Genomic DNA, 7,460 nt, shown 5'->3' on the forward strand with positions numbered 1-7,460 from the left:
CAAACATCAAAGGCGCCGCCGGCGGAGTGCCGGGGGCGGGGCGGGGACTCCGGGGGCGGGCCCCGGTCGGTGGGTGGGACCAAGTTGCCCCGCCCCGTCCGTCTACTCCCCCGAGAGGCTGAGACTTGCCCAGTGGGCATAGTCTTAAAGGGCTCGCTATTTCCCGAGCTTAACCTCAGTGAGGCGTCGGAAGAGACTGCAAAGCATTACCCTAAAGGACTCTAAAGGAGAACTCTGACCCCACTTCCTCATCTACAATAAGTGATTCCCTCCCTGTGCCCAGGTTTCTCTCCTAGCTGCTGAGGGCCCCACCCCAAGGCTCTTGGGGTTTGGGAGTGGCTTGGAACACGAACCAAACGGTGGTGTGAGCTGCGTCTGGGTCCCGGGCCCAGTACCTCCCGTGCGTGGAACTGGAGGCTTCCTAGGGCTGAACAAAGTTTGGAGCTGTTCAAGGGCTGTGCTCGGACCCCCGGTTGGTAGAGTTAGACTCCACAGAAGACACATTCTCTGCCTCATCCTTGAGCCCTAGTCCTATCTGGGACCTCCTTATAGGTCGCCTGCACACAGCGCGAACATTATATTCCCCTCACATGCTGTATGCAGAGCTCATAAATCACACATATGTGACGGGCTGGACCTCTCTCTCTCCCCCAAGCCCATCCCCTACCCGAACCCTCTTAGACTCTCTTAGTTCCATGACTAGAACCTGTAGCCCTGGGACTCCGGGCTTCCGGCCGCCACGTGGGCCACGGGATTTAGACGAGAGGTTCGTCGTGTGCTCAACTGGGAAATTGCATTCCCAAGTCCATGGCGGCCTCTGGTGAGATCTAGGCTGAAAGGTCCCCAGCCCACGGAGCATGAGAACGTGGTTAGGGTTCCAAAGCATCTACACGGCACCCAGGGCGCGTCCACGGGGTCTCCCATCATGCCTGGTCTCGGCTCAGCCACTGCATCTACGAAAGACACAGGCTCTTTTGGATCGCAGTGCAGTAAACCGCAGCCCCCAAGCAGGTTTCTGTGCTGGATTCACTGTAGAAGCTCCCGCCTCTCCCGAGAGCAACTGGGGCGGAGAATATTGGGGGGAGAGTGCGAATTAGACGCGGGAGGTTGGGGGGGTGGTGTTGGGAGGAGGCTGTGAATTATACGCCTCTCCCAATCAGGGCCCCACAGGACCCCTGGCTGCTGCGCAAAGCCTGGCCGGAAGAGGGCCTTGCCGCCCCTCTGGTCCAGGCCCAGCCTGGCTGGCTGCGGATGAAAGAGCCTGGCCTTGCTCCTTGAGTTTAGATTCTATCTGATCCCGCCCAGCGGGGCGCCTTGGCGCCCCACCTCGGCGCTTTGGTGACCACTTTTCCTCTCCTAGGCTGAAGGAGGTTGAGCACTGGAGCTCAGCTTGGCGATGGAGATGGGGAGAAGACCCAGCCCATTGGGTCCCCCCAGCCTTCTTCCCCCGAGTGTAAGCTTGCTGCTCTGTCTCACTCTATCCCCTCAGATTTCAAATCTTCAGGTAGAGCCAGGCTGGGATCAAGACCTAAGAGGGAGACCCTTCAGCTTGGAAGCTGGGGCTCCCACACTGCCCCGCCCATCTTGCAGTGGGTTCTGTGGTCCAGCTCTGAGCTCCCACAGAGCTGGGAGGAGAGAAGGATCTGTGGGAGGGGCCCCACGATCTCCTTCACCCATTCTGCAGCTTCCTCATCCCTTAACCCCTGAGGCCTTAGGATCTGGCTTTGGGATGAGCTTCCTCTGGAAAAACTGAACAGGAAGACTGATTTACCTAATACAAAGTAAAATGCTTTGGGCTTTTCCTGTCTTTGTGGGTGATTCCAGCTCAGTGGGCGCCTCCTTCAGACTAGAGGTCCCCAGACCTATGAGGTCCCAGTGGACACAAGGCAATGGGGATCAAAGTTTTCTCCAGTCCACGGAGAAAGGAGCACTAAGAGGTCAAGGCAACAGTGAGAGTTGTTTGTTTTTCAATAAGGCTAAATTTATTTACCTTAAAGTGTTAGCCTTTAATCAGAGATTATGGCCTTCCTGCTTTATTGGTGTGAAAACAGCTTTCTTTACTAAAATGATAGTGAGAATAGATTTTTTAATAACCTTATTTGGCAAAGGAAAAACTTGGCCACTCTGTTTATCGTCCTGCCCCCAAGTTTCTTTGGACATTTTATAGGGTTTGAAATCCCAAAGTGTGGGAACCACTGTTCTATGGGGTCAAGGTTCCAACCCCTTGCCCTGCTGAATGGAGCCATGGGAGGGGACGGGGGAGTAGGGAGAATAGGAGTGTGAGGAGATGAAAGGGAGGGAGACGCGGGCTGAGTCATAGGCATCCACAGCCACACTGAAATCAGTCTAAAAGCCTGATGAGGGAGCACCCACTGGGTACCTAGCCCTGGGCTCAGGCCATGGGGAGGAAAGGGGGAGAGGAGGGTGTCCTGTCCTCCAGGAGTCTGTGGCTGCTTGAGAAATTATTAGAGCAGAGTTTGGTGCTGACCTAGTCTATACAGGCCATGGCAGAAGGAGCTTAGATATGATATCAGTGTGGGCTGGAATGATCAGGGTGGCTTCCTGGGGGAGGCAGACTTCAGCTGGGACTGGAAGACTTGGTAGGGCTTGGAGAGGTAGAGAGGAACAGGAGCTTTGTCCCCAAAGGTGGTTGTAGCCCCACAGGAGCCCCTTGCCTGATTACCACTGATCCCATCATTATCATCATCATCCACATAATGACTTCATTTTACTGAGTGATTACTATGTGCAGGGCATCATGTTAAGAACTTCACACACATTATCTCATTTAATCATTACATCAACCCTATACCATAGGGACTATTCCCATTTTATAAATGAAGAAACTGAAGCTCAGAGACTTTGAGTAAGTCATTTAAGGTTGCACAGCTTCTAAGTAAGGGAGTTGGAATTCTAAACCTGAGAAATCTGACTTCCAAGCCCACACCCTAACTACCATGCTCTAGTGTTCTATTATGACCCCTAAAATTCCAGGGTGAGTATCTGCCTTGTGGTCTTGGCAGACAAATGCTGATGAATGAGCTGCCACTAATAGAGCCCCAACTTTCTGGGTGGCTCATGTCGTATGGAGGGGCCAGCAGAAGGATTGAGGACTCTCCCTGGATGGACTGTATGGAGTAGCCCAAGCCCTTCGCTGGATGAAAGGACCCAGAGCCTCTATCTTGATCTAGACAGACCTCAACTTGTACCATTTCTCTCCTGGGCCCACCCTAGGCTGCCTGCTCTGGGCACTGACTCAGAACTGACAGACAATAAACCCCAAAACCTATTGCCATTGAGTTGATTCCGACTCATGACAATCCTACAGGACAGAGTAGAACCGCCCCATAGGGTTTCCAAGGCTATAATCTTTATGGAAGCCGACTGCCACATCTTTCTCCTGCAGAACAGCTGGTGGGTTTGAACCACCAACATTTGGTTAGCAGCCAAGCGCTTAACCACTGCGCCACCAGGGCCCCTTACAGAGACAATAGACCCTGGGATTCCTTGGGCCTCTTCCATGGGATGGTGAGTGGGGTCTGCTGTGGCTGTGCCCCGAAGATGACCAGGGAGCTTTGGGACCAGGACCAGCTGTAGGGAAGCCCCAGAGTCTTCTGGCCTCATCCAGCCCAGGGTTAGAGCTGGTCATTTAATGAGGCTTCATGTCCTTTCAAATGAACCAGGTGAACATGAGCTGTCCTCAGATGCTGGATGAAGGACATAGTCGGCTCTCTAGGGTTGAGAGTTGGAGCAATAGAGTTCAATAGACCTGAGTTCCCATCCCTGCCCTGCCATTTCCTAGCTGTGGGACCCCAGGCAAATCACTAGTCATCTCTGAGCCTCATCTTCCTCGTGGCTGAAATGGGTATCAGACCCAAGCCTGCCCAGCACTGTTAGAGCGAGATTGAGATGAGTCATTGCATGCTAGTAAAGAGCTTAGCACAAGGCTTGGCACATTCCAAGTGCTTGAATAATGGGTGCTCTTGAGCTAGATATTTTTCGGAAGTTGTTAGGCTAATTGGCTCTTCATGTAATGTCACGTAAATCATCTGAATGTTCTCATGGCCTGAGCCCACTTAATCACAGCTAAGGCTGAAAATATACATTTCCTTTCCTTTTCTTTCAAGTTCCTTTAACATGAAAGGCCTACGTGAACTCCCTGACCTTTTCTAACAGGGAGACCCTTGAAATGTGGCATTTCCAGAAAATGGCTCAAAGGAGCCCCAGATGGATTTAGTAAATTACAGCAGGGAGAGGTTCAGAGCGGCATCTCTTCCTGCCCGCCCACCCGCCCGCCTGGCATCCTGTTGGGGCTTGCTGAAAGCTGCCTGGAGGCTGGGCTGCCAGCTGGGGCAAGAGCACTTCCCATGGAGCCTTCTCTTTCAGGGCAAAGCCCAGCAGTCACAGGTCCCAGAGGCAGACTGTGGTTTGTTACTAGAAGCACAGTGCATGATCTGGAAACTGTTGTTTCACTCTGTGTGTGTGTGTGTGTGCGCGCGCGCGTGCGCGAGCATGCGTGTGTCTGTGGGTCTGCCTGTGTGCGTGTGGGTGGTTGTGACCTGCATAATGGCAAAGACATACAATTGCTGTGATGGTCCAAGTACCAGGCAGCTGCCTTTAAAATGAAGCAAGAAGGGCATGGGGTCTTTTTTTTTTTTTCTTCCTTCTTTATAATATTCGATGGGGTCTTCCCTCCAGACTTTATGCAACAACCAAGAATTACTCTTAAAATAAAAACTTAATAATGGAGCAAGAAGTTCGTTATTCCTGATGAAATCCTAAGGAAGTCTGGCCAAACTGGCTTGAAGAGTGATGGTGGGGAAATTACAAGGAGCGCTGCCCCACAGGTTCAGAGGCCTTATTATTACAATTTCCCACGGGCTAATTTTCCACATGGTGCCAGCCATTGTTCCTGATGAATGGGCCTGGGGTTCAAGCAGCAGGAGGGAAAAATAACCCTGGGTTTCTACAGGAAGGGGTCTGGAGTCAGAGACACCAAGGCGTCAGCAGCAAAGGCAAGCCTGGAGTGACGGCCGTGTGCCAGGCACTGTGCCACCGGGCACACTGGTCTCCCGAGAGCTTGGTGGGAGGAGGCCTGTGTTCTAGTCCCAGCTCCATCACTAGCATGCTGGGTGAACTCAAGCAAGTCCTCTGCCTTCTCTGAGTCCCAGAGTCATCATCTGAAGACTGCAGGTACTCCTTACCTAGTTCCAGGGATAGAGTGAGGATCCCAAGGTGATAAGGCCAAAAGTGCAGACCACAAATGCAAAAGAAAGTGGGAGACAAAAAAGGCCCAACGTCTGGGAGTCACCTGCTGTTTCACAGAGGAACATACCCACATTAGCCCGTTTGGGCTGCGGGAATGGCCCCACACAACGTGAGATAGGAATGTCTTACTAGGAAACTATCAGCAGACATCTTTTTTTGAGACAAGCCCTAATGGCTTTGGTAGATATAGTACCAGCTGCACAGAGCTGGCAGACTATTTAAATAAAAAACAAAAACCCTGCTGTCAAGTCAATTCCGACTCATAGTGACCCTATAGGACAGAGTAGAACTGCCCCCTAGGGTTTCCAAGGAATAGCAAGCTATAGTGCTCAGGAATTTTTGGATGGCTGACTGAAAAGATAGATGGATGAGTGGATGAATCATTCATAGCAGTGAGCACTTAGAATCCAGCAAGGAGGTAGCAGCTCCCATTATCTGCTGTAAAGGAGTTTGCCATCTTGTGGAGACATCAGGCCAAGTAGAGGTTCCAGGAGCTAGGGTTTCAGAAACATGGCTATTGTGGTGCAGGGCAGTCAGAGAGGGCTTCCTGGAGGAATGAGGGCAGCCCAAGAGACAAATGAGATTTAGGGAAGACAGAGCCCTCCTTAGGTGGGACAGTAACCCACACTCTGGGTTATGGTGGACTTTCACCCCACAGGGTCCCTGGGGCCTAGGTGAGTCAGGATTCTGATGGAGAGTTTGACCACTCATTGAGCCTTGCCCAGAATGGCACGTCTTCATGTCCAAGTTCCTGCAGTCACCTCCCCACCCCACCACCACCACCGCCTGGGACATTCTCCCCCAAGAACTCCCTCTCCAGGTACTGGCTTTCCCTACTTGACCCTTCTTCTAGAACAGGCCACCTCCCTGGTGTATAATGTACCATCCTGCACTGGGCTTCAGAGCTTTCCTGGTTCAGTGCCCCATGGAGAGTGCCCCCTTCTCTTAGTTCCAGATTCGCCTGTCCCCCCGCCCAGGGCAGCTGAAGTGGTGGGGGTAAGGAGCATCAGAACATGATGGGTGGGTAGGATTTGAAGGACACCTGTGCCAGATTTTTTAGCCACTGCCAGTCCCAAATGCACCCAGCCAGTAAACGCTCTGAGAAGTCCTACACCAGAGAAACCCTGTCTAGCCTCCTTCAACCAAGCATCTCACAAACTTATTTTTCCATGTGTGATTCTCTTAAAAAAAAAAAAAGAAAGAAAGAAAGCATGATTCCTCTGAAATTCTCTCGAGGAATGCTGGTGCCTCTGATTTCAGGGAGTAGAAAGGGTCACTCCTTATCCAAAATATGCTGGGATGCTGGGAAATGTATTTCCAATTTGTATCTTTGATACAGGGGAAATTAACAATAGCTCAGCAGACTTGAAACCCAAATTGCTCACCACAGCTTTAACCAGGCCTCACGCCTGCCTTCCTGGACTCTAAGCTTCTTGGGATCACGGAACCTTCACCTGTGCCCCTGCTGAGTGCTAACATTAAAAAAAAAAAAAGAAAGAAAACCCATTGCCATTGAGTTGATTCTGACTCACAGCAATCCTACAGGACAGAGTAGTACTGCCCCATAGGGTTTCCAAGGAACAGCTGGTGAATTCAAACTGCTGATCTTTTGGTTAGCAGCCGAGCTCTTTACCCACTGCACCACCAGGGCTCTAGTGCTAACATAGACCAAGCATATTGTGAATGCCTGCTTCTCATGGGTTGGAGATGTTGTGTAAAGGTCCAGCTTGTTCCTCAAGCTCCCAGGGGCTATTCTAATTTGTTTGTCAGCTGAGAATTCTGCAGTATCTGGGTTGCTTTTATTTCTTCATGGCTCATCTCTGGTCTCCCCTCATCCAGGAAGCTTTCCCATCTACCTGGGTCCACAGGGCTCTTTCTCCCTTCTGGACTCCTATTGCCCTACGAATTGGAGCCTCTCAATTTATCTTGAGCTGTGGGGATCTCTGTTTCCTGTGGGTGAGTCTGCTGTCCAACTGCTATGTCTTTGTCTCCTGGTGGTCAAGAACTGGACTTGAAACCCACACAGTCTGTGTGAATTCCAGCTGTACCACTCACTGTGAGTGGAACCTTGAGCAAGTCACCTCCCTCTTGGAGCCCTCCTTCCTCATCTGTTAAGTCGTGGTAATAATAATACCTGTTTCAAAGAGCTGGGAAGATGGAATGAGTTCATGCTTGTAAAGTACTTAACACAG

The sequence above is a fragment of the Trichechus manatus genome, unplaced genomic scaffold, assembly GCF_000243295.1.
Source record: "Trichechus manatus latirostris isolate Lorelei unplaced genomic scaffold, TriManLat1.0 scaffold00127, whole genome shotgun sequence".
Classification (NCBI taxonomy): domain Eukaryota; kingdom Metazoa; phylum Chordata; class Mammalia; order Sirenia; family Trichechidae; genus Trichechus; species Trichechus manatus.